Source organism: Lissotriton helveticus, chromosome 3_2 (genome assembly GCF_964261635.1).
Source record: "Lissotriton helveticus chromosome 3_2, aLisHel1.1, whole genome shotgun sequence".
Taxonomy (NCBI): domain Eukaryota; kingdom Metazoa; phylum Chordata; class Amphibia; order Caudata; family Salamandridae; genus Lissotriton; species Lissotriton helveticus.
Genome location: NC_136062.1, coordinates 193754484 through 193781186, shown reverse-complemented (window position 1 = coordinate 193781186; position 26703 = coordinate 193754484). Strand labels below are relative to the sequence as shown.

General features: G+C 49.9%; 1 protein-coding gene and 1 long non-coding RNA gene across 4 annotated transcripts in view; one reads left to right on the top strand and one right to left on the bottom strand.

Annotated features, from left to right (window-relative positions):
• The window catches only part of LOC144826567 (uncharacterized), a 225221-nt gene that overhangs the window by 165907 nt on the left and 32611 nt on the right, over positions 1-26703 (top strand). For 2 of the 3 annotated variants that reach the window (XR_013609855.1, XR_013609856.1), the window contains one exon: positions 7324-7385. The exons of the other annotated variant lie outside the window; for it this stretch is intronic. The gene's annotated coding sequence lies outside the window, so the exon portion shown is untranslated. Of the gene's footprint in view, positions 1-7323; positions 7386-26703 lie in introns of those variants that run through there. 3 annotated transcript variants of the gene reach the window in all.
• Positions 1151-25676, bottom strand: LOC144826568 (uncharacterized). The gene is made up of 3 exons (XR_013609857.1): positions 25535-25676; positions 1273-1733; positions 1151-1233 (listed from the first exon to the last, which is right to left on the bottom strand). It is a non-coding gene; the product is annotated as an uncharacterized LOC144826568 (long non-coding RNA).

The window sequence follows — 26703 nt, the reverse complement described above, 5'->3', positions numbered from 1 at the left end:
ATATCAAAGAGAAATAAGAACACTAAACAGAGCATCTACATTCTAAATAAAATGAACCATAGAATACAACAGTGTGTCAGCGTAGAGGTCGGGGGAGTATATGATAAAGTAGGGCAACAAATCATTTGAATAAACAACGGTTGTGTTGGGATGAGGGCTCTGGAGTTGCTAGGTCAGGGGACTGGATGAGGTGGAGATTGCTTAAGGAAAGGGTAGAGCTAGGAGAAGTTGGAGTCACCCCGTACGTTAGTTGAGGTGTGACAGTGACATCATGGCGATTAGGGTGAGTTGAGGGGGCTGTGGACTCTTATTAGTCACCACTTTCTTGAGTGTAGGGAAGATAATATCCATTTTAAGAATAATTGTCATTCAAAGCTTGAATTAGGATGATACCATTGTTGTAAAAGGATATGGTAGCGTTCGCATTGAAAAATGGCGAAGGCGAGGCAGATAGTTTGAGACGATAGGGAGTTTTCCTGATGCCCAATATGCGAAGCATGGAATAGAAGACATTCCTCCATCCTGCAAGTTTTCTTAAGTAGAAGATGAGGTCATTGGTTAGTTTACACTTATTGGCGCAGAAATATATATCTGAGGTAAGTGTTTCAGGGCGGGTTGTGAGTGGCTGATGTTTGTGCTTTTTAGCAGCATTTTTAGATAAATTAGGAGGGTAGTTAATAGTGAAGGTATGGAGGCCTGAGGATCTAGTTTTATGTCCATTATGAGGATGGCGAAGGTGTCACTGGGAGATAATAAGCCTACAGGAGAGAGAGCGAGAAGAGAGGAGGGAGAGATAGGAGTGGAGGATAGACCTTCACACCTCGTTTTATTTTTTGAATGGTACACTGATTCAATCATTCTCACAGTCAAAAATTCAACCATTCTCTCAGTCAAAAATAACCTGTACAGTTAATCTGATACACTGTTAAACATAAGCCTGGGATAGTAAAAGCTGTCCTTTATTCAGTACAATGAGGACATTTCCCTGACAACACTTTCTGCTTGCTCAAGTGAAACTAGACAAGTTTTATTTAGAACTGGAATCAACAACAGTTATCACGTGATATATTATGACGTTGAGGTAAGATGATGGATAGTGTAGACACAGGGTATTGTTAGCAAAGCTCAAATGGTAGTGCTCTTAGTAATGATGGTGTTATGGTTTGTGCACAGCAAAGATCATGTCCCCTCTCATTGCACTAGTGGTCTCTGTAATAGCTCTCTTTAAACATACTATGCAATGGTCTCTGTAATAGCTCTCTTTAAACATACTATTGAAAGCATTTCTTGTTATCGCAGCCCCTCCCTAAGACTTCTGTTTATGTTGCTCAATGTATTCACAAGTTTGGACATTGCTGTCTTGTTTGCACATTGGACCTTGCTTTTACCAAGGCTTATTTAGAGCACTCCTCCCTAGGCCATGTGTTACTTCAACTCATTAGCATAATAACTGAAGCTCTGCACACCTGCTTGTGAGAACCACACCCAGTTCTTCGAACCACACCCAGCTCTTCGAACCACACCCAGCCCTGTCTATAAAAGGCAGCCCCTGAGCCTCACCCAGTGCTTGTGCTCATCTACCTCCCACTTACCTGAGAACAGGTCCTTCGGCGCTGGCACTCCTGCTCTCTCCAGACCTTCATTGGCTTCAACGGGCGCGGCTGCTGGCTCTTCCTTCTTCCGGTTTCCGGCTCCTTCTTGCCTCAGCCCCTCTTCTGTCCACTGCAATCGACCTGCAAAAGAGAAAGAGGACAAGGTTAGACTGATCAGTATCCCTTTTCAGCAACAAGTAAGTGCCAAATTTTTTATTACCTGAAAGAACTTTGTCGGCGATTTCTGGATTCATGTAAAGACAATTTGGAACAAGATATCTCCCACAAACTTTGTGGTTCAAACCCTTTGTTATGTTATGTTATGTTAAATTTTATTTCTATAGCGCACGGCTACTCAAAAAGAGTGTCCCGGCGCTTTATTTAGGCAGCTCAGTATAAAAAACATAACACCATAAAACAGACACTAACAGGGAAAGGACAAAAAAGACATCCTAAAGGTTAAAAAGCCAGGTCTTAAGGCTCTTCCTGAACAGGAGCAGATTGGATGAGCGCCGCAAGGCCAGAGGCAAGGTGTTCCACAGCTGAGGGGCCCTCAAACTAAAGGAGCGCCCCCCCGGTACGGGCCTTCCTCACTCGAGGAACCGCAGCCAAAAACAGAGATTCCGAGCGCAGAGATCGGGCCGGGCGATAAAAGACAAGCCTGCGCTGTAAGTACTTAGCTCCGGAGCCGAAAAGCGCTTTGTGCGCCAGGGTCAATGTTTTAAACATAATCCGCTTCCGGATGGGCAGCCAATGAAGCGACTGCACCAAACCGGACGCTCTCACTCGCCTATGGAGGCCAAAAATGGCGCGAGCCGCAGAGTTCTGCACGACCTGCAGCCGCTGAACAAGATAGTCCGGAAGACCTAAATAAAGGACGTTGGCATAGTCCAGTCTGGAGCCAATTAAGGCTTGCACAGTGATCTTTCTATGCTCTTCTGTGAGCAAAGGACTCAAAGCCAATTCTTACACTGGGAAGGAAACAAGCTTCCGGGGACCGGTTTCTGGCATTTCAGCCGTCTTCGGCCCGGCTTGCTTGAATCCTGATGGTGCAATGAGCAAGGGACTCAAAGCCAATTCTTACACTGGGAAGGAAACAAGCTTCCGGGGACCGGTTTCTGGCATTTCAGCCGTCTTCGGCCCGGCTTGCTTGAATCCTGATGGTGCAATGAGCAAGGGACTCCCCGGTAGCTTGTCTCCTTTCTGGTGAAGAATTGGCTTGGTAGTTTGGTCTGCCCTGTTCCCATGATGCACTGGGCCAGGGATAGACTAATTTGCATATAGCCAGGTTCTGAGCTGGGATGGGGCAGTGAGCTAAATAACGGTGGTGGATCAAGCCCTGATCTTTGGACTGGGTAAGAGTGGTCTGCTTAATTCAGACACTCTGTTCATCACCACCCCCTTTTCTGAATCGTTTTTGGCCACTATAGGTGTGGCAGGGTATACTCAGACATGAGTCCCTTGCTCACTGCTCCATCAGGATTAGCCGGGCCGACGAGGCTGAAATGCCAGAAACCGGCCCCCGGTAGCTTGTCTCCTTTCTGGTGAAGAATTGGCTTGGTAGTTTGGTCTGCCCTGTTCCCATGATGCACTGGGCCAGGGATAGACTAATTTGCATATAGCCAGGTTCTGAGCTGGGATGGGGCAGTGATCTAAATAACGGTGATGGATCAAGCCCTGATCTTTGGACTGGGTAAGAGTGGTCTGCTTAATTCAGACACTCTGTTCATCACCACCCCCTTTTCTGAATCGTTTTTGGCCACTATAGGTGTGGCAGGGTATACTCAGACATGAGTCCCTTGCTCACTGCTCCATCAGGATTCAAGCAAGCCGGGCCGACGAGGCTGAAATGCCAGAAACCGGTCCCCGGTAGCTTGTCTCCTTTCTGGTGAAGAATTGGCTTGGTAGTTTGGTCTGCCCTGTTCCCATGATGCACTGGGCCAGGGATAGACTAATTTGCATATAGCCAGGTTCTGAGCTGGGATGGGGCAGTGAGCTAAATAACGGTGATGGATCAAGCCCTGATCTTTGGACTGGGTAAGAGTGGTCTGCTTAATTCAGACACTCTGTTCATCACCACCCCCTTTTCTGAATCGCTTCTGTGAGCAAAGGCAGGAACTTCCGGAGCATCTTAAGAATGCCGAAGCATGTGCCCGTCAAACCGAGAATATGTGATCTCAGCGTCAGATTATTATCAATCTTCACTCCCAGATTTTTTGCCACCTGCGATGCCTGGGCAGGGGGACACATATCCATTGGCCACCAGGCCAGCCAGTCGGGGTCTAAGGAACAACCAAAAAACAACACCTCCGATTTGTTGGAATTGGCCTTGAGGCTATTCTGCTGAAACCAGTTAAAGACCATCCCTAAGCAGCCCCGAATACTCTCTCCATCAAAAGCCTGATCTTTCCCACACGTGAAGAGCAATTGAGTGTCATCCGCGTAGGACACGATCTGGGCCCCAAAAGACTCCACTAGTGCCGCCAGAGGGGTCATAAAGATGTTAAAAAGAGTCGGGCTCAACACAGATCCCTGCGGAACTCCGACTCCCAATGGCGGCATCTCAGCGGAGCTCGGGGAGGCCCAGACCGTTTGTCGGCGGCCCTCAAGAAAAGATGTAAACCAGTTGAACACCGTCCCCCTCAGACCGATGTCATGGAGTCTGGCGAGGAGCGCCTCATGGGGGACGGTGTCAAAGGCCGCCGACAGATCAAGCATGACAAGCATGGCCTTGCCTCCAGAATCCAGTGTCTCCCTAATGACCTCTGACACCTCCAGGAGTGCCGTCTCCGTACTTAAATTCGGACGGAAACCGGATTGCAAGGGGTGCAGCAGGTCATTGGATTCTAGAAAGCTTGAGAGAACGCCATGCACATGTTTCTCCGTGATTTTAGCCAGCGCCGGGAAGAGGGAAATCGGCCTGTAGTTGGCCAAAACCTCTGAGTCTAGCCCAGGCTTCTTGAGGAGGGGGATCACCATTGCCCTTTTCCAAGACTGCAGGACCTCCCCTCACTCAAAGACAAGTTCAAGAGAGGGTTGACCAATGGGTTAACCACAGCCGCCAACCTGGCCAAAAATTTGGCCAGACAGGGGTCTAATGGCGAACCCGATTTAAGATTGGCCAGAAGTGCGAGGGAGGCATCGGTGGAGACAGAGGGAAACTCTGCCAGAATCGCGTCCCGCACAGACGACGGAACTAGTCCGGCCACCATGCTGGAAAACACTTCCGCAGACCTCACTGTAAAAGATTCCTGGATAGATTTGATCTTGTCCTTTGAAAAACTTGGCAAGATCACAGACCCACGACTCGGATGGCGCTCTTTGGGGCATGTTGGATCTGGGGGCCGTAAACTCCCTCACCACAGTAAAGATCTCTTTGCATGAGTTGGAGGCAGCCTCTATCCTCCTGGCAAGATAGTCCTTTTTCTCACGGAGAATATCGCGATGATAAGCTTTGACCGCTGTCTTGTAAGCAAGTCTGGCCTCCAAATCATACTGGAGGCGCCATGCCCTCTCAGCTACCTTGCACTGGCGACGAGTAGCGCACAATGCCTCAGTGAACCACGGTGCCGAGACCCGCTTAGCCGTGGCCCGAGGGGCCATTGCGGGGGCTAGGTCGTTCAGCCTCTCCAGCAACCACACCTGCATGGACTCTACGTCCTGCTCTAAATCACCTGAGAGGGGGCACGGATGGTCCATAGAAGCCTGAGCTAACAACTCAGGAGTCACTCTGTGCAAAGCCCTCAAAGCAGGGCCATACTGTCTAGGGGCGCTTCTGGGTAGTTTCTCGCTGCCCAGTACAGAGAACCTGGCCAGCCTATGGTCAGTCCAGAGCACCGGGAGAAGCTCAATGTCGACTAAAGGGACCGAGGAAAAAACCTGATCCAAGGTGTGTCCCTTGTCGTGTGTGGGGCCCACGAGAAAGGGGACGAGGCCCAGAGGAGCCGTAATATCAAACAGTTTGTTCGAGTCCGAGTCCTCACCCACATCCATGTGAAAATTAAAATCTCCCGCCAGCAGACAGTGCCGCGCATTCAAAGCCAGTCCAGAGATGGCAACCTGGAGGTCATCGAAAAAGGAACCCACTGGTCCAGGGGGTCTATATATCAACAACCCTTTCAAAGCTTGTTGCGGGGTCAACCTAATGGTAAAGGCAAGGGATTCAAATCCAGCGATTGTATTCAAGGGAAGAATAGAGCAGGTAGCTATCTTCTTCCCCACAACCGCCACCCCACCTCCCCTTCCCTTGGCTCTATCTTGACGAAAGATGTTATAGTCCGGTGGAATAGCCGCCATAATGTCCGGATTGGACATCTCCCCCAGCCAGGTTTCGGTCAGCAGAAGACATAGTGGTTTTTCCCTAACAAGAAGGTCAAAGATCTCCAGGGCATGCTTACATACTTATCTCGTGTTGAGCAATAAGCAAAGATGTTTCACACGATCCTCACCTCTCCGCAGTGAGGCAGCGGGGGCATAACCAGGCGACCAACCACACCCAGGACAGAATCGTTTACCCCTGTAGCGTCCCGGAAAGACGAATCGACACGCACAGGAGACTTTTTGCAAGGCGCGGAGTTCCCTCGGTGAATAGCAGACCATCTTACCCGAAGATAGGGAACCCTGTAAAGCCAGGCCCTCCCGCCGCTCCGCCGCCTCCGAAACGCTGACGGGCGCAGACGGGCAGGACTCTGGCAAGACTCAGGCACAAGCGAAGGCAACCCCGCTGCGCGATCCCGCTGCGCTCAGGGAACTGGTTTAAATAGTGCCTCAGGTGAGGTGAAACCGCCCCACCAGGACACTCAATATGGCGCTGAAAGAGCGTCAATGCCCTTCCCAAGATGGCGCCCGAATATCAAACTCGTCAGAACCCCAACCAACCCGGAACCGGGCCCGCTCAAGCAGCGGTGAATCACAAATTATTGTGCAGGTAAGGGGGACCCCTAGGAGGACACTTCCAGATAAAAACAGGGGAGATAAACAGAAAACGAACAAAAATACAAAACGGGTAAATAAAAACACAGCGCGCTAGCCACGCGACGCTGGATGCTGTAGTGAGCTGCCAACCAAACAAATAATTCCTATCATGAATCCTGAAATGATTCCTGTTACAAGAATACTTTGTGGAACTTTGTGAAATAAACATTGTTTTACTTGGAACTTTTTAAGAATCAAACAGAGGAAACCATTGACAGCAAGGCAAACAGTAAATCAAGGACTTGCACAAATTATCTGCTGTACTTTGATGTAAAAGTACAGTATTTGTTTTATAAAAAGTCTGGAAATGTGTGAAAAGTGAGTTTGCTATTAAGAATTTAGGCTTTAGTTATATTAAGGTGAATGTTAGATGTTGGTAATTCTGATAATGATATTCGTTTGATTTTACAGAAGTTTAACAGTAATAGAAAGCACATCCCAGAACAGTAACACATTCCAATCCTGGAAGCTAAAGACCAGGATCCAAGAGGTACTTTTAGAAGAGAATTTCTAAATAGATTAAGGGTTAGTCAGAAACACATTTAGGGATAGGTTGCACTTATTTGTTCTTTGTTTATGTTTCATTAGGCACTAGTTTCTACAGAAGTCAGAGAGGGCCGCAGATTTTAGCAGCACTTCTACAGTGGAAACGCAAGAACGGTATTATCTCTCTTTTTTTATTTTATCCACTTCCCCACTTCCCTTGAGCTTCTGGTTCTTAGTGCACTGTTTACAACTAGTGTGCTGGAACAAGCAGTTTCAGGGTGGGGTCGGACTGTCTTCAACCTCCATCAGAACTGAACAGAAACTCAGGTGAGCTGGGCTTTGACAGAAGCACAAGCCTTTAAAATATTCAGTTCTGTTGGACGATGAATGCCGGGGAAGAACCAGAGGGCATTGACACCACAGATATGGTGCATGCCCTAAATGAGGACTTGGCCCATAATGAATCAGTGTCTGTCATCTTGCAACATATGCAAGAGGAAATAGAGAAATTAAAGTTGGTAAATACCATTTTAAAACAGGATTTAAGCAGGTATAAACCTAGGGAATCCCAGTGGAACACCGCTTTTACGCCTTTGTTTAAAACCTCCTCAGAGACAGGGGCGCGCGCAAAACATACAAATTTCCCTCCCCCAGTTGAGGTTACTGTTAATGTTCCTAATGCTGGGCCTTTAGCAGCACCTGAACGTTTTCATGGAGATAGTAACAAATTCCATGTTTTTATCAATCAATGTCAATTGCACTTCGTTTGTAAACCACAACAGTTCCCTACTGATGCTACGAAAGTGGCATTCGTCTTGTCTTATTTGGGCGGTACAGCAGCCAATTGGTCAATTCCTTTCGTGGATAGAGATGATCCCATCCTCCATAATTGGAATCAATTTAAACGTACTATGACCAGCCTTTTTGCAAAACACACTTTTATGCAGGCAAGTGATAATGAGCTTTTTTAAACAAGGTAACAAGGATTTATTGACCTATCTCACTAGTTTTCATCGTTTACTCACCGAGACACGTTGGCCAGAAGAACAGCGTGTCTCCCTTTTTTATAAAGGTTTGAGAGATGAGTTAAAAGACGCTCTGGCTCATATCGTTGATTTGCCAGAAGACTATTCTGACTTTGTAGATTTAGTCGTGAAATTGGAACACAGACTAGGAGAAAGAAAGGGAGATAAATCCAAACTGGAATCGCGGTTAACTTTTATTAGACATGAGAAGAAAGACACAGATAATAAACTCCCTGAACCTGAGCCTATACAAAAAGGAACACTCAGAGGTCCACTCACGTCAGAGGAAAAAGAAAGAAGGAGAAATCTTCAATTAGGTTTACATTGTGGCAAGGCAGGACATTTTGCCAGAGAATGTCCAGTAAAACCTAAAACTTCACGAAAGGGTACTGTTTCCTCTATCTCCTCAACTGAGTCGGGAAACGATTAAGCTTGACAAGGGGGGAGGTTACTTGTTCGAGAAAACATCCTAATCAAACCTCTAATTCTGCAGCCTTCATGGTACCGCACATACCTAGACATTTCATAATTCAGATCTTTTTAATTGTTACTACCCAAGTTAGACATTCTCTCCCTGTCCTACTGGATTCAGGAGCAACAGGAAATTTTGTGGATAATAAGTTAGCTAACACATTAGGTCTTCCTATTTGCCTAAAGCCTTGTCCAGAAGCAGTATGTGCAGTGGATGGGTCAGAATTGACCTCTGGATTAATCACAAAACAAACAAGTCCCCTTGTCATGGTCTGTCAAAACGAGCACACAGAGATGATTAGCTTTGATCTGATAGATACCCCTAATTTTGGCTTGATTCTCGGGGTACCCTGGTTAACAACTCATAACCCAAAAATTGATTGGGTGAACAGAACAGTTACTTTGGATTCCTCATTCTGTAGAACCAGTTGCTATCAAGAGGCAGGTACAGAACAGAGCACAGTAATACACTGTGCTAGTGTTACACAAGACGAACCAAGTCTCCCTCCTGAATATTCTAACTTTAAAGACGTTTTTGATCCAGTGAAGGCTAGTGTGTTGCCCCCACATCGGTCATATACCTGCCGTATAGATCTTATCCCAGGGGCCCCTTTACCTAATAACAGAGTATATGCTTTGACTGACGAAGAGACCAAATATTTAAGAACCTACCTAGACGACCTACTACAGTCTGGGTTCATCCGACATTCCACATCTCCGGTGTCATCTCCACTTTTTTTTTATCCCGAAGCCGGCTAAATCTATGCGCGCGTGTATCGACTATAGAGGACTAAATGAGGCTACAATAAAAAATAAATATTATTTTCCTCTAATACCTGTGTTGTTGGATCAATTAAGACATTCTACTGTATACACTAAACTAGATCTGCGGGGAGCTTACCACCTGGTCCGAATAAAAGAGGAGGATAAGTGGAAGACAGCTTTCAAGACAAAGTTTGGTCTATTTGAGTACACAGTAATGCCCTTTGGGTTGTGTAATGCCCCTGCGGCCTTTCAATTCTGTATAAATGAGGTCCTACACGAATTCCTGGACGTTTGTGTCATAGTATACATAGATGACATCCTCATTTACTCTAAAAACCCGGAAGAACATACCCAACATGTTCGTGCAGTATTATCAAAGTTAAAAGAAAATCATCTCTTTGCTAAACTAGAAAAATGTACTTTTAATGTCAGCAAAGTGGACTTTTTAGGATACTGCCTGTCACCTCAAGGAATAATTATGGATGAAAAGAAAATTAGTGCTATTACTGATTGGCCAGAACCATCATCTGTGAAGGATGTTCAGAAATTTCTGGGTTTCGCCAATTTTTATAGGAGGTTTATTTCTCATTTTGCAGACATTGCAGCCTCAATAACCACCTTGTTGCGGAAAGGGCAACGATTTCTGTGGTCTGATGAGGCGGCACACGCCTTTCAACTTCTGAAACAAAAGTTCACTTCAGCCCCAATTCTGAAACATCCTGATCCTGACTTGCCATTTTTTGTTGAAGCGGATGCTTCACAAGTAGCTTTAGGAGGAGTTCTCTCTCAACGAGATGCAGTAGATGGCCAATTACATCCTATAGCCTTCTATTCCAAAAAGTTATTACCAGCTGAACAAAATTACACTGTGGCTGTAAGAGAACTATTAGCTATCAAAGTAGCCTTTTCTGAATGGAGGCACCATTTAATGGGAGCCAAGTACCCTGTTACCATCTTTTCTGACCATAAGAACCTACAGTTTTTTGGATCACTAAAAGCATTAACTCCACGTCAGATGCGCTGGTTACATTTTTTTAGTACATTTGACTTCGTTATAACCTATTGACCAAGTGCACAACAAATTCAATCTGATTTTTTTTTTTGTCAAACCTTTTTTATTGCAGAACCAAAGGCATCACAACGTAATCGGGTATCATGACATCAGCGTGGGGCCCCCATCCCCTTGTGTGTACATCCATTTTTCGAACACAGCCATTCAGCCCACATCCCGGAGGCCGGGCGGCAATACGCATAGTCAGGAAAAAACGGTTCAATCAACATTTGCTGTGTGCGACGTATGAAGAGGTCCGCTGTCTGCATTTGAGTTATTAACCCCCCCCCGAATGTCTCGCGTTAGGGTCGCACTTGTGTACTGCCTTACCTAAGCACCCCCCTCAACTATCCCCCCCCCCCCCCAAATGTTCCCACTTGCGCCTGTCCAGTCTACCTTTGGTTACTCAATGACCAGCAGGAGGTACAATCGGTTATCTAGATGTGTGTGCCTGGTGAGGGCGCTATCGCTGTAGTTGCGTCGGTCGCGTCCTCTGGCGCCTCCTCATCCCCTCCCTCGTCATTAACTGAGCTATCTCGCAGAGCTTGCACTAAGATCTCCCACTCCAGTGCCGCCTCCTGAGCCCTCTCGTCCTCCTTCCGACGCACTAGTTGGTACCTGATTGTGCTCTCGCTCGCCGCCCATTTCACAAACTCATTCAACCACCTCCGATATGTGGGGCCCGCCTTCGACTTCCACCCTTTGGTCACTTCCCTTTTGGCTAAGAGGAGGCCCATGTCAATGAATTTGCTCGATATCTTATTCTTGGGCGTATGTGGGAACCAGTGCAATATGCTGACTGCTGTATCAAAGCGGAGATCCCTACCCGCCACCTCATTCAGGGTGTCACCAATCTCCTCCCAGTAATTCTGTAGGCGAGGGCAGTCCCTGAGCATGTGGATCAGGTCCGCTCCCATGCTATTACAGCACGGGCAGGCCGCCTCCTCCGCTCCGAAATACTCTCTTATTTTACGTGGGGTAAGGTAGGCCCTGTGGAGGATATAGAAGTGGATCAGCTGAAATCGTGCGTTTCTTGTACTCTTTCTAGCTCGCTGTACTAGCTGCGCCCACGTGGTGTCCGGGATCTCCTTTTGCAGGTCTAGTTCCCATTTGGCTTTCAGCCCAGTCAGAGGGTGCAAGGATTCGTTTAATATCCTAGAATAAAGGCATGTGACCGCCTTGTAGGTGCCCGCAGACATCATAGTATATTGGCATGCCAGCGACGTCGGTGGTTCCACCAAACCCTCGCCCCAGTGCGCTTGAATGGCGCGTGCTACTGCCGCGTGCAGCAAGTAGTCCCCTCGCGGCAAGTCGTAGCGCTCCTGCAACGTTTGGTATGGGGCCAGTGCCCCATCATCGTATAAGTCGCCTACCATCTGCAGTCCCGCTTCCTCCCAGTGCTGCAGGTGTGACCAATCTCCACCACGTGGGAGTGCTGTCAGCATGCCCAGTGGGATCTCGGGAGCGTAGGGATGTTTATTTCCCGCCCGTCTGTGCAATCGGTTCCAACAAAGGCGGAGAGTTCCCTCCTCTAAGGATAAGTCTCTGATTGTTAATCGTTGCCTCAGGGCGATATAAGCAAGCACATGCCTGGGGGTGCCATTGTCTCTCTCCTGATCCGTGCCACGGTACACTCTCCCAATTTCTTGTGTAAAGGTCTGTAGCTGGGCTGCCAGGTAGTAGATTTCAAAGTCGGGGACCGCCAGGCCTCCCTCGTCCTTTGGGCGGGTAAGCGTGGCCAGCGCTATTCTGCGCCTGCCCGTGCCCCACAGAAAGGAAATCACCATCGACTTCAATTGTCTAAATATCGCACCCGGCACCCATATAGGTAGTGTCCGGAAATAATATAGCAATCTGGGTAAGGCTATCATCTTTAAAAGAGAAATGCAGCCCGCCACCGAGAGTGGGAGAGTAGTCCAGAAGGCCATATTACCTTTCAGGCGCGAAGGCAACGGCCCACATTGCCCTCCAGAATGTCCACGGCGTCATGGTACACGTGAACTCCCAGATATTCTAAGTAGGTTGGTTCCCATCTAAGCAGTGGGCGGGTAGAGGGCTGTAACTCTCCCTTCCGAAGGGGAAACAGGCAGGTCTTGGCCCAGTTGACCCTCAGGCCGGAGAGCTCGCCGAAGCGCGCCAGTAGTCTCTCCGCTCCCTCCACAGCCCCGTCGGCATCCTCCAAGAAGAGGAGGAGATCATCCGCGTACAGCGAGATAAAGTTGCAGACGCCATTGCGCTCCAGTCCTCTGTAGTATCCGCCTGTTCTGGCCATCGCCGCGAGCGGTTCCACCGCTAGGGCGAACAGCAACGGGGATAGCGCGCACCCCTGTCTAGTACCGCGGCACACATCGTATTGGTTCGATATTAGAATACCCACTCTCACTCTCGCCTTCGCCGCCGCATAGAGCACTCTCGTCCATCCTATGTAGCCCTCACCAAGACCGAAGCGCCGCATCACCCTGTACAAGTACTCCCACTCTAGGCTATCAAAGGCCTTTTCTATGTCAACCGCTAGCACTAGAGGTACTCTAGCCTCCGGCAACGGGTCGCCCATCAAGCGGGTAAGCCTGCGGATGTTGTGGGTGGTATTACGCGTGGGTATGAACCCAGATTGGTCCCTGTGGACCAGGTCTTGCATATGTTGTAGCAGCCTGGCCGCCAGCACGGTGCTTAGGATTTTATAGTCAGTCGTAAGCATCGACAGCGGTCGGTATGATGCCGTGCTGGTGCTCTCCCTTCTTGGTTTCAGTAGAGGGATCATCAGGGCTTCGCGCATAGAGTGCGGTAGTCGTCCCTTGTCCTTGGCTTCGTTGTAGACCGTTTGAAGCCGCGGGGCTAGTTGCTCTATGTATCGCCCATAGAACTCAATTGGCAGGCCGTCCAGACCCGGGGTCTTATTCCGGGCCATGTGTTTCACCGCTCCCCTGATTTCGGCCAGATCTATCGGGCCACCCAATGTGTCTGCTTGCGCCTGGTCCAGGTGCGGTAGGGTCAGGCTATCCAAGAACGCTTCTATGTCTTCTCCTCGGTCGCCCAACGCACTTTTGTATAGTGTTTTGTAGTAGGACCTGAAGCTGTCAAGAATCTCTGGTTGTGTGGTATACATGCGGCCCTCTCCACTGGAGATGGCCAGGATCGGGTGACTGCGCCTGGTGGGGTCGGCTAGCCAAGCCAGCAATGTCCCAGCCTTATCCCCCTCAGCATGCGTTTTCGTTAGGTAGGCCTTATAATCATAGCTACGGAGTCGCTCAATTTCAACCGCTAGCGCTTCCCGCGCCTTGCAGAGGTCCTCCTGTAGCTCGGGTTGATTAGGGCGTGCCAGCTCAGCCTCGCGTAGAGCGCGTTCCGCTCTATCGAGGTCATCTAACAAGGTTTTACGGGCCCCAGCGTACTTACCTATGCAATGACCCCTCACCATTATCTTGAAGGCGTCCCACTCCGTCGCCCTGGAGTTAGCGGAGCCTTCGTTTTCTAGGAAGTATTGGCCAATTCTCTCCCCTAGCGCCTCGCGGAATGGCGGGTCGTCCAGGGTGTCCGGCCTCAGTTGCCACGTCGGGACCCGGGAGATTTCGGTCATCCAATTAAGTGACAACAACAGGGGGTTATGGTCCGATAGCGTGCGCGCTATATATTCGGTGCGGGCCACCGCCGGGAGCACTAGTGGAGAGCACAGAAAGGCATCATTCTGATAGATACATCTGCCGTGTGGATTCCTCACCTTGTGAATATCCCCCTTGCGTCAGCAACGTTCGGAAATTTTCTTCGTAGCACGCTGACGTGGATGACGTCACAGGAGCACGGCATCGCGCGCGACTCCGTCTGACGTCACCGACCCCTTATCAGGCCCACGCCGGCGTGATGACGTCAGTTCCCTTTTTTCCCCGTCTTCGACGCTAACGATTTTCGGGATCTTCTGCGATACTTAGTATCTAGCTGTTATTTTATTGTCACTGTTTCTCCTTTGCGACTTAATTCTTCATCAGAGGATGTCGTCGAGGAAGACAGGATTTAAACAATGTAGGTCTTGTGCCCGCATGATGTCTATCACTGACCCACATAAGGACTGTTTGTGGTGTCTTGGTTTGGTTCACGACGTTAAGAACTGTAGTTCCTGTTTTAAAATGAACCCAAAGGCGCTTCGTGAGCGTGAAGCAAAGCTACTCCTCGCGAAGGTAAAAGGACAAGATACTGTAAGATCTTCGAGGTCAAAGTCGAAGCATAGGTCTCGATCGACGTCGAGATCGGCGTCGAAATCGGCGTCGAGATCCAGAGCGGGTTCGAAATCCAGAGCGGAGTCGAAATCCAGAGCGAAGTCGAGGTCCAGGGAGAGATCTAGGTCTGGATCCAAGTCGGCTTCGGGTCACGCTTCGAGCTCCTCGAAGAGAAAGCACAAGAGGAGGAAGCACAGTTCAAGACATCATTCAGGGAAGGAATCTTCTGATTCAAAGAAAAAGTCTCGCAAACACCATAAGGACTTTGTTTCTCCTTCTCCTGTTTTGTCAATCGGAGGTTCCCCGACTCCAGAACCGGAACCGGATCCGGTATCTTTACATCCTTCGGAACATGAAGAGGAAGAAGAGGTAATTCCTCAGACTCCGGCTCCGATGGAGACTCCTGTGGACCCAGAAGGTCAGAGTGAACAGGTGTCGGAACGACCTCCGTTGGAACATCCGGTAGGTTCGTACCCTCCCTTTCCTGGTCCTGGTCAGGACCCCTCGCATTTTCTCAATGCGATGTTTGGAGTGTATTCCAGGGCGATGTACCCCGCTGGAGCACCTGTTGGTCCCATGGGTCCATTATCGTACAATTTGGGCATTCCTCAGTCGTACGCCCCAGCTCCTTTTATGCCTTTTATGCCGGCGCCTCTTACACCTTGGCTCGGTACGGCACCACCGAGGTCTTCGACTCCGCATGCGGCTTCGCCGACTCCGGATCGACCTCGTAGTTTGGATCAAGGTTCCACACCTGTCCGTGAGTCTCGTCCTTCGGCTGCCCCGACTCCTCGCTCGACGTCGAATCCGGCTCCGTCGGAGTCGTTACCGAATCCGCCGACTTCGATTCGAATAGAGTGGTCGAGACGAAGGGCTCAGCGTCTTCTTGAACAAAGGGAAGATGAAGATTCAGATGTGGAAGAAGGTGAGCTTCCTGATCATGATGATGATTTTGAAGACCTTTGTGATGCTAGTGGTCTGGAGCTCTCTCCTGAGTGGGGTCTACCTTCGGCTTCTGATGCTCCTTCTAGGGATGTGGCACCCTATCACGTTGTTATTAGGAAGGCTGCTGATCTTCTCAACTTGAAGCTGCCCACAGTTGAGTACAAACCCAACATCCTTACTGAAGTCTTACACTCTCCCTCTTCTATTGTTGAACCTACACTGCCGTTCACTGATGCTTTAACGGATCCAATAAAAGAGATTTGGAAGAGACCGTTGTCTGCTCCTGCGGTTTCGAGAGCTATTGCAAGGCGCTATAGGGTGGCTCCTGATGACCCTGCGTTCCTTTCTTCACACCCCTCTCCAGAAAGTCTTGTGGTGCAGGCGGCATGTTCTAACAGGGCTGCTGGCTCTTTCCCTCAAGTACCAGCGGACAAAGAATCAAAAAAATTGGATCAGTCTGCAAAGAAGACTTTCTCTTCAGGGAGCATGGCTCTTAAATCAGCTAATGCTACTTGCCTTTTAGGAAGGTATGTGCATGCATTGATGGATTCAGTGAAGCAGTTATCACCCAAGCTTCCTGAGGAAGATAGAAAGAACTTTAATGAGGTGGTATCTGACACTCAGGCTGCTGCACGCATGGTCATTCAGAGTGGCATGGACACTGTTGATTCTGTTGCCAGAATTATGGGCTCTTCTGTTGCGACCAGGAGGGCTGCGTGGTTAAAGTCCTCTGATTTCTCTGCGGATGTGCAGTCTACGTTGCTGGACTTACCTTTTGAAGGGACTGGCCTTTTTGGTAAAAAGGCGGATGTAGCCTTGGAAAGGTTTAAAGATAGCCGTGCCACTGCAAGATCTTTGGGTCTCCAGATGAGAGGGTCGACAACTAGAAAGTTTAGAGGCTTTGTTAGATCCTCCTTTCGTCCCTTCAGACAAGGCCAACAACAACAGCAGCAAGAGCAGAACCCTCTGTATAAGTCCTATAGAGGTAGACAGAAGGGTCGTGGACGTGGGCGTCAAGTCTCCTCTTCCTCCACTTCCTCCAATAATGCCCAACCCCCACCCGCATCAGCAAAGCAGCCCTAGATTCACCATTCTGGATCATGTAGGGCCAGTAGGGGGTCGGCTTACTCATTTTCTACGAGATTGGGAATCGGTTACATCAGATCTTTGGGTTCTCAATCTCGTAGAGAATGGGAATGCACTTCCTTTTCAGGAGTTCCCTCCCAATTACCCTCCTTGCCAAGGTTATTGTTCAGAGGATCACCTGCTTCTCCTGCAGGAAGAAGTCCTGGCTCTGTTCTGAAAGGGTGCAATAGAGGTGGTTCCAGAGCAGGAGAGGGGTCAAGGGTGCTACTCCCGGTATTTCTTGATTCCCAAGAAGGATGGCAGGCTTCGGCCAATCCTGGATCTCAGGATTTTGAACCTCTATCTCAAACAGGAGAAGTTCAAAATGCTCACCCTTGGTCAGGTTCTTCTGGCGCTGATGGAAGAAGACTGGATGGTGTCGATCGACTTGCAGGATGCGTATTTTCACATCCCCATTCTGAAGTCGCACAGAAAGTATCTCCGTTTTACGGTGGGATCGCAGCATTACCAGTTTGCGGTCCTTCCGTTTGGACTTACTACTGCGCCTCGAGTTTTCACCAAGGTGATGGCAGTGGTGGCTGCGCATCTCAGAAGATCGGGGATACCTGTGTTCCCTTATCTGGACGATTGGCTGATCAAAGCGGAATCGCCGGAGAAGGTGCTCCATCATCTGCAAGAGACAACTCAGTTGTTGCACAGGTTGGGTTTTTCGATAAACGTACCCAAGTCTCACCTGGTGCCCTCCCAGCGCAACCTGTTCATAGGTGCGGTACTGGACACTACTGTATGTCGTGCATTCCCTCCACCTCAAAGGATTCACGACATACAGGAGATGATTCCTTTATTCTTCAATGGAGCGGTTGTTCCAGTCCTGAAGGTCCTTCGTCTGCTTGGTCTGATGGCTTCTTGCATTCTGTTGGTCAGTCATGCACGCTGGCACATGAGGGCACTCCAGTGGTGCCTCCGCAGGCAGTGGTATCAGCACAACGGAGATCTCAGGGAGTCAGTGAGGATCTCCAGAGAAGCTGCAGCGGATCTGTCTTGGTGGGGCCTGGAGGTCAATCTGTCTCAAGGAAAGCCTTTTCAACTGCCTCCATCAGTGGCCACAGTGATAACGGATGCATCCACTCTCGGGTAGGGTGCTCATCTGGGAGACCTGGAGGTCAAGGGCTTTTGGTCTCCAGAAGAAAGGTTGTTTCACATCAACCTTCTGGAATTGCGGGCGATACGTTTGGCGCTCAAGGCCTTCCTCCCTTCCCTTCGCGGTCGGTCGGTTCAAGTCCTGACGGACAACACGACCGCGATGTGGTACATCAACAAGCAGGGAGGAGTAGGGTCGCAGTGTCTCTGCAGAGAGGCTCTGCGTCTCTGGTCCTGGGTTCAGGACCATCAGATTTGTCTGGTGGCAAATCATCTGGCCGGGGTTCTGAACGTTCGTGCAGACATTCTCAGTCGACAGCTCTCTGCCGATCACGAGTGGAGGCTTCACCCGGAGGTTGTTCACAGCATCTTTCAGATGTGGGGGACTCCTCAGGTGGATCTATTCGCCACTCGCGAGAATGCTCACTGCCCGTCATTCTGCAGTCTCCAGTATCCGTTGCAAGGAGCTTTGGGGGACGCGTTTCAGTTGAGTTGGGGAAATCAACTCCTTTACGCGTTTCCTCCCATACCCTTGATTCCTCGGGTTCTGTGGAAGATTCGTCATGATCGGGCCCAAGTCATATTGGTCGCCCCGGATTGGCCAAGAAGGGTGTGGTACACGGACCTACTCCACCTCTCCTCTCACCCGCCGCTCCGTCTCCCTCACAGGGCAGACCTCCTCTCTCAGATGGAGGGGCAGGTTCTACACCCCCACCTCCAGACATTACACCTTCATGCCTGGAGATTGAACGGGGCAACTTGAGTTCTTTTTCTCTCCCTCACGATGTGGTGGATGTCATTCTTTCTGCCAGGCGCGACACCACTAAGTCCATTTATTCCTATAGGTGGTCTAAATTTGTTTCTTGGTTCAGGGAGAGGGATGTTGACCCTTTGATGGCTCATTTATCTGATATTTTACAATTTGCTCTTTCTCTGGCGCAGCAAGGTTTGGCTGTGTCCACGGTCAAGGGGTATCTTTCGGCCTTATCGGCGTTTCTTTGTTTGCCGGATCAGCCCTCTCTCTTTAAATCTCCGGTGGTTTTAAGGTTCTTGAGGGGTCTCATAAATATGTTCCCTCCTACTCCTTTTGTTGTTCCTCATTGGGATTTGAATCTTGTGCTGACCTTCTTAATGGGTTCTCCCTTCGAACCCTTGCACAAGTGTCCATTGAGGCTTCTCTCTTTTAAAACGATCTTCCTCGTTGCAATCACTTCGGCAAGGAGGGTAAGTGAGCTTCAAGCTCTAAGTTCCAAACCCCCATTCCTGACCATTCATGCTGAAAGGATGGTTCTCAGGACCAGGGCTGCTTTTCTGCCTAAGGTGGTGACTCCTTTCCATCTTGGGCAGTCCATTACCCTTCCTACCTTCTATCCTCCCCCTCACCCGTCTAGGGAGGAAGAGAGACTGCATCGCCTGGACCCTAAGAGGGCGGTGTCTTTCTATCTGGACAGGACTAAAGACTTCCGGATGGACGACCAGCTGTTTGTTGGTTTTGCTGGCTGCAAGAAGGGCAGAGCGGTGCACAAGCGCACACTTTCCAGGTGGATAATCCTGTGCATCAAGATCTGCTACTCCCTTGCGGGTAAGGACCCTCCTGAGGGTATTAGAGCACATTCAACTAGAGCAAAGTCTGCAACATCTGCTTTGTCTAGAGGTGTACCTGTTGAGGACATTTGCAGAGCCGCGACTTGGGCCTCCCTCCACACTTTCGCGAAGCACTACTGCTTGGATACCGAGGTGAGGAGGGACGGCCACTTCGCGCGCTCTGTTCTCCAAGATTTCCTGGTATAGCAGAGTGGTCACCCTCCTCCGGGAGTGGGGACTGCTGTGGGACTCTATTCACAAGGTGAGGAATCCACACGGCAGATGTATCTATCAGAAGAACAAGTTACTTACCTTCGGTAACGCTTTTTCTGGTAGATACTATATCTGCCTGTGGATTCCTCACATGCCCACCCGCCTCCCCGTTGTCCACTCTGCTATACCTGGTTTTATTGTTTGTATATATTTTGGGTTTTGATACCTTTGCTATGCACTGTGTGCTATGATGGTTTGTATGCACTGTGTACATTGTATATATGCATTTTTGCTGTCGTTGGTCCGTCCGTGTGCCTCGAAGGCATGGAAAAAAGGGCGGAACTGATGTCATCACGCCGGCGTGGGCCTGATAAGGGGTCGGTGACGTCAGACGGAGTCGCGCGCGATGCCGTGCTCCTGTGACGTCGTCCACGTCGGCGTGCTACGAAGAAAATTTCCGAACATTGCTGACGCAAGGGGGATATTCACAAGGTGAGGAATCCACAGGCAGATATAGTATCTACCAGAAAAAGCGTTACCGAAGGTAAGTAACTTGTTCATCCGGACGTGGAGGTCATGGAGGGCAGAGTGGAATGAGTAATCCCGTTCATTTAAGTGCTGCGTGCGCCAAGCGTCGGCAAGCTCCCACTGCTCTTGCCAGTCTGATCTACACTTCGCTAGTCTGCGCACCGGGGAAGCGTGCAGTGGTGGGTGTGATCTGTCTAGGGTTATGTCTGCCACCGAATTAAAGTCTCCTCCCATCAAGATAGGACCTGCAAGGTAGCTAGCCAATTCCCCCGACAGTTTCGCAAAGTATGCCGACTGATCTACGTTGGGTGCGTATACGCTGCAAAGCACTATGTGTCGGCCCCTGAGCTTCCCCTCCACCGCCACAAATCTCCCCTCCGGGTCTACTATCTGTCTGATCACTTGAAAAGGCACACCCGCTCTGATCCAAACTAGGACCCCCCTGGCAAAGGCCGAGTACGTGGTATTAAACAGGGGACCCCTCCACCTACGCTGCAGCGCTATTCCCTCTTTTTTCGTCAAATGTGTTTCCTGTAGCAGTGCGATGTGGACTCCTCTACGAACCAGGTATGCATGAACCTTATGTCGCCGCGTCATGGTGTGGAGCCCCCTCACATTCCAAGTCACACACTTCAATGTTCCTGCATTAGCCAGCATCCCAAAGTGTTCGATACATCGCGTCTTTGAAGCGGCTCCAGGCGCTCGTGGTAGAACATTTCCCCTTCCCCCAAATAACAGTCCCCTTCCCCCCACCCGCAACTGTGCCTTGGATCCCCCCAACTTCCTCAGGCCCCCCCCCAGAACAGGACCTAACTTCTCAAAAGCCGCTCCCATCCAAACCGTGTGTGAGCAACCGCGCTCTACAATCCACCTAATCCGCAGTCTGCACTACGGAGGCCTTAAGGGCCTTAAGGAGCGTGAGCTAGCCTAAAGGTCTGAGTCATAGTCCCATCCCCCCGCCCCTCAATGTATTTCGTAACTCACGATACCACATTAAAGATGTCGCCCGCTCCTGTGTCAGCTCCGGCAAGGTTCAGGAGCCGAAAGTCAGTGTAGAGGCAACGGTACGCTCTCAGCCTTCAATGATCTCCCCTGATGTTTGTGGTGTGACCTCCGGGCCCTTCATGCTGCCAAGTTCCGACAGTTCAGTTTCAGAGCCCGTTGCTTGATCCTCCGATCCCGAGGCACGCCCCGGGTGAGTTAAAGCTGTGGATGATAAGTCCACCACCGCCTGTAGAGCGGCCTTCCGCTCAACTGCCGTCTGGGAGAAAGTCGGTTTACCGGGTTTTTGCTGACGTCTCCGGACCCTCCGCGATCTCCTCACCGGTAGTTGATGTTGTGCCTCCTCTGCCCTCATCTTCGCACCGTCCGTGCCAGCTTTGTAAGTGTCCCACCAAGCCCACGCCTCCGCCGAAGTAGGGAAAAATAGCGATTTCTCATCCACTACCACCCGCAGCCTGGCCGGGAAGAGGAGCGAGTATTGTAGGCCCTCCGACCTCAGTTCCCTTTTGATGGATAAGAAAGAGGCACGTTGTTTCTGAGTCTTGAAGGTGTAATCCGGGAATAGCGTCACCCTGCTATTGTCCACCTGGAAGGGACCCACCTCCCTCGCTCTCTGCAGTAGCCAGTCTCTGTCCTTGTAGTGCAGCAGTTTCACTACCACTGGGCGAGGAGGCAGTCCCGGAGCAGGAGGTCTGGCCGGAACTCGGTGCGCTCTTTCAATTGTGAAGAATGGCGAGAGCCCCTCTGGCGCCACTATTGTTCTCAACCAGTCGGTTAGGTATTCCACGATGTCTGGGCCCTCTTTTTGTTCCGGAAGGCCCACGAGGCGTACGTTGTTGCGCCTGCTGCGGTTTTCAGCATCCTCCGCTCGCCGTTCCAGAGTTTGTATGCGGTCAAGCGCCTCAGTCAGCCGACCGTCCATGGATTTGTGTGCAGGCACCAGGTCCTTTAGAGTGGTTTCGGTTGCCTTGACCCTATCAGACAGTTTCCCGTGGTCGGCGCGCAGGAGGCCCAGACCCGTCGCCACGTGTTCTATATCTCGGTGTAGGGCGTCTCGTGTGGCAGCAATGGCCTCTAGGATACGATCCTGCATCTGTTGCAGGTCCGTCGAGGGTGGCGAAGTCTCGTCAGGCACCTCCGAGCTAGGGCCCCCCTCGCCCTTCGAACCCTTGGGCTTCCCCATCTTGCGCCTCTGCGTGCGTTCCGGGCTCCTCCAGGTGCCAGTGGGTGCAAGCTCGTGTCCCCGCACACGCACCAGTGCTTCACAGTTCGGCGGCCAGATAAGTCCAGTAGGGCAGCCCTTCGAGGATCAGGGGCAACCGCCCCCCGGAAGGGTCAGGTCTCAAGGGGCCTCACTCGTCCAAGCCTGCGTTGTCCAGCCTGCGTGGGGGGGGCAGACGTGCCCTCGCACCTCTGCCCGGGAAGTACCCGGTCCCGGCGTCCACCTCACAGCTCTGCTACCAGCACGTCCACAGGGCAGCTCCGGTCCGATCCGGCAACAGCGGCAGCAGGCTAGGACACAGGAGACTACGATCCAGCCCCGAAGTCTCGCTGCCACGAGGAGCAATTAACAGCTAGGGTAGGCACAGGCCGAAAGTCCGTCCGCCACGGCTGGTCCGTAGAGCTAGGTGTCTCCCCCGGTCGGGGCTCGTTCAATAGTGCTCGGGTGGGGGAGAGCCTCGTCCAGCGTCCGCGGCGGCCCGCTCATGCCACGCGCGTCATGCTAGTGCTGGCAGTCAGGAGTCTCAGGGCCCCTCTGGTCACCGGCATCTGTGTAGGCGAGGAGCGCTCCCTCCCCAGGTGGATCGGGTGGCAGCAGACCCCATAGGGGGTAGGCAGACTCGGCATATGTTCTCTCCAGCGGGAGACGAAAGGAAGATGGCCGCCGCCACCAGGGCCACTGCTCCGCAGTGGAGATAGTTCCCGGGGGCTCCGGGGGGTCGTCCGGCACCTCAGTCCTTACACCGTAGGTCCGGTTCCGCCCCTCTTAGGTCGCTCGAATTGCCGGAAAGGTCCCCCAACGCCCCCAGCACTCCCAACAATAAAGGCCCCGGGAAGCCGGGGGGTCGATTTGGTGTGTCCCAGGGAGGAGCCTCGCCAGGAGCCTCGCAGGGAGCCTCAGGCCACGGCTCCAGCGTTGGCAGCAGGAGGAGACGGGGCTCAAGGCAGCTGGTTCCGCTCACCCTTAGGGTTCCGGGCGGCAGGCGGTCCGTCGCAGGTGGGCGTCTGGGCCAGAGATGCAGCCTTCAGTTTCTCATCGGTCGTGCGAGCGCCGCCATCTTGCGCTCCGGACGCTCGCTCCCTTCTCTCCGAGCGAGCGTCCCGCAGTGCTGTCTCCGCCGTGCCGGGCAGACCGGAGCAGGCGCTGATAGGTTACTCGGGATCGCCCAGAGTTTCACAGGGATCCCGGGTCAAAAACAGGAGGAAGAGTCAGGATTACTGGGCGGAGGGGTCGGGAGCCTCGTTTGGCTGCTACCATCTTCTCCGGCTGCCAGCCACGCCCTCAACAAATTCAATCTGATGTGTTATCTAGATACGGACATACCTCAGACATGAAACAAGACAAAATAGGAGAACCCATTATTCCTCCCCAAAAACTTTTGGCACCAGTACAACAGAAGGATTTCATCACAGATCTATATAATGCACACAGGCAAATAGCACCTCAAGATTGGTTAAAGGATTCCCATAACTCAATACAACGAGGTTTATTGTATCACGACAACATGCTGTTAGTGCCCACCACAGAATTACAAACACAGGTGATAATTTGGCATCACGCCTCACTGTTGGCAGGTCATCCTGGATGGGTAAAAACCCTGGAAAATGTGCGAAAACACTTTGGGTGGGATAATATGATTAAGGACATTAAGCAATTTGTCACTACCTGTCCAGTTTGTGCAAGACATAAATCTTCTCATAAGGCCCCTGACGGTTTGTTAATACCAATGCCATCACCCAAACAACCTTGGCACACTGTGAGTGTAGACTTTATTGTAGGTTTACCACCAGTAAAATCCTTCACAACAGTGTTAGTGATAGTGGATTTTTTGTCTAAAATGGCACATTTTGTAACATTACGGAAATTGCCAACTGCGGCAGAATTTGCTGATATTTTCATAAGAGAAATTGTGCGTTTACATGGTTTGCCAAGTAAAGTGGTGTCAGACCGAGGTAGCCAGTTCAACTCTAGATTTTGGAAAAAAATATGCGAAAAACTGAAAGTAGATGTGGCATTATCTACTGCTTTCAATCCAGAAACAGATGGACAAACTGAACGACTGAACCAAACCTTACTTCAAACGCTACGTTGTTTACTGGCTGATTATTCTAGTGAATGGTTGGAAGCTCTCCCTGTAGCGGAGTTTGTTTATAATAATACTGAGCATGCAGCTCTACTTTGCTCACCATTCTATTTCATGCAGGGGTATCATCCGAGAGCTATACCCATTTTATTAGAAGATTCCCTGTTGCCTACAGTAACAGATAGACTAACGAGATTAGGTGACATACAAGACAAGGCCAAGAAACATTTATTAAAGTACAAAGAAAGCATGAAAAGACAGGCAGACAAACACAGATCTGAGGCCCCAATGTATAAAATCGGTGACAAAGTATGTCTCTCCACAAAGAACCTAAATATAGAGGGATCCCATACACTGCAACCACGTTTCATTGGACCCTTTAGTATAACTGCCATAGTAAACCCGGTAACAGTAAAATTGAACTTACCAAAAGAATCCCCAGTACATGCTACATTCCATGTGTCCTTGCTTAAGCCGTACAACCCAAATACCCGACCCGAACCACCACCTCCACCCATACCAATTAAGGGAAATCTAGAATATGAAGTGAAAAGCATAAAAGACGCAAAAATAATTCATGGACGTCTGTTTTATTTAGTAGAATGGAAAGGATATGACGAAACTGAGAATTCATGGCAACCAGTTTCCTATGTACATGCCCCACGCTTGATTAGACAGTTTTATCTAAGAAATCCAGGGAAACCCCGTCCAGTAGGAGGGCCTTTGAGGGGGGCGACTGTTAGGGTTTTTGCACAGCAAAGAGCATGTCCCCTCTCATTGCACTAGTGGTCTCTGTAATAGCTCTCTTTAAACATACTATGCATTGGTCTCTTAAATAGCTCTCTTTAAACATACTATTGAAAGCCTTTCTTGTTATCGCAGCCCCTCCCTAAGACTTCTGTGTATGTTGCTCAATGTATTCACAAGTTTGGACATTGCTGTCTTGTTTGCACATTGGACCTTGCTTTTACCAAGGTTTATTTAGAGCACTCCTTCCTAGGCCATGTGTTACTTCAACTCATTAGCATAATAACTGAAGCTCTGCACACCTGCTTGTGAGAACCACACCCAGCTCTTCGAACCACACCCAGCCCTGTCTATAAAAGGCAGCCCCTGAGCCTCACCCAGTGCTTGTGCTCGTCTACCTCCCACTTACCTGAGAACAGATCCTTCGGCGCTGGCACTCCTGCTCTCTCCAGACCTTCATTGGCTTCAACGGGCGCGGCTGCTGGCTCTTCCTTCTTCCGGTTTCCGGCTCCTTCTTGCCTCAGCCCCTCTTCTGTCCACTGTAATCGACCTGCAAAAGAGAAAGAGGACAAGGTTAGACTGATCAGTATCCCTTTTCAGCAACAAGTAAGTGCAAAACTTTGTATTACCTGAAAGAACTTTTTCGGCGATTTCTGCATTCATGTAAAGACAATATGGAACAAGATATCTCCCACAAGAATACTTTGTTGAACTTTGTGAAATAAACATTGTTTTACATGGAACTTTTTAAGAATCGAACAGAGGAAACCATTGACAGCAAGGCAAACAGTAAATCAAGGACTTGCACAAATTACCTGCTGTACTTTGATGTAAAAGTACATTATTTGTTTTATAAAAAGTCTGGAAATGTGTGAAAAGTGAGTTTGCTATTAAGAATTTAGGCTTTAGTTATATTAAGGTGAATGTTAGATGTTGGTAATTCTGATAATGATATTCGTTTGATTTTATAGAAGTTTTACAGTAATAGAAAGCACATCCCAGAACAGTAACACATTCCAATCCTGAAGCTAAAGACCAGGATCCAAGAGGTACTTTTAGAAGAGAATTTCTAAATAGATTAAGGGTTAGTCAGGAACACATTTAGGGATAGGTTGCACTTATTTGTTCTTTGTTTTTGTTTCATTAGGCACCAGTTTCTACAGAAGTCAGAGAGGGCCGCAGATTTTAGCAGCACTTCTACAGTGGAAACGCAAGAACGGTGTTGTCTCTCTTTTTTTATTTTATCCACTTCCCCCCTTCCCTTGAGCTTCTGGTTCTTAGTGCACTGTTTAAAACTAGTCTGCTGGGAGGAGGAGCTTCGCGCGCAACCAAGATGGCCACGTGAGCACAGGGCTCCCGAGACCTTCGCCACCTCCTGCATCTATCCTGAGCATTATCCTGATTATGACGACGGGTTATTGAAGACGCAACCCAGCTGATATAATAGCTGCTTTCAGAAATCGATTTGGACTCCGGGAACCGCAACTACGGCACTTCGAACTTTTGTGGCCTACTCTATGGCATTGCCCGGGGCTCGAGTCAATGTGGTGCCCAGGTAGTAATTGAACAACAACGGCC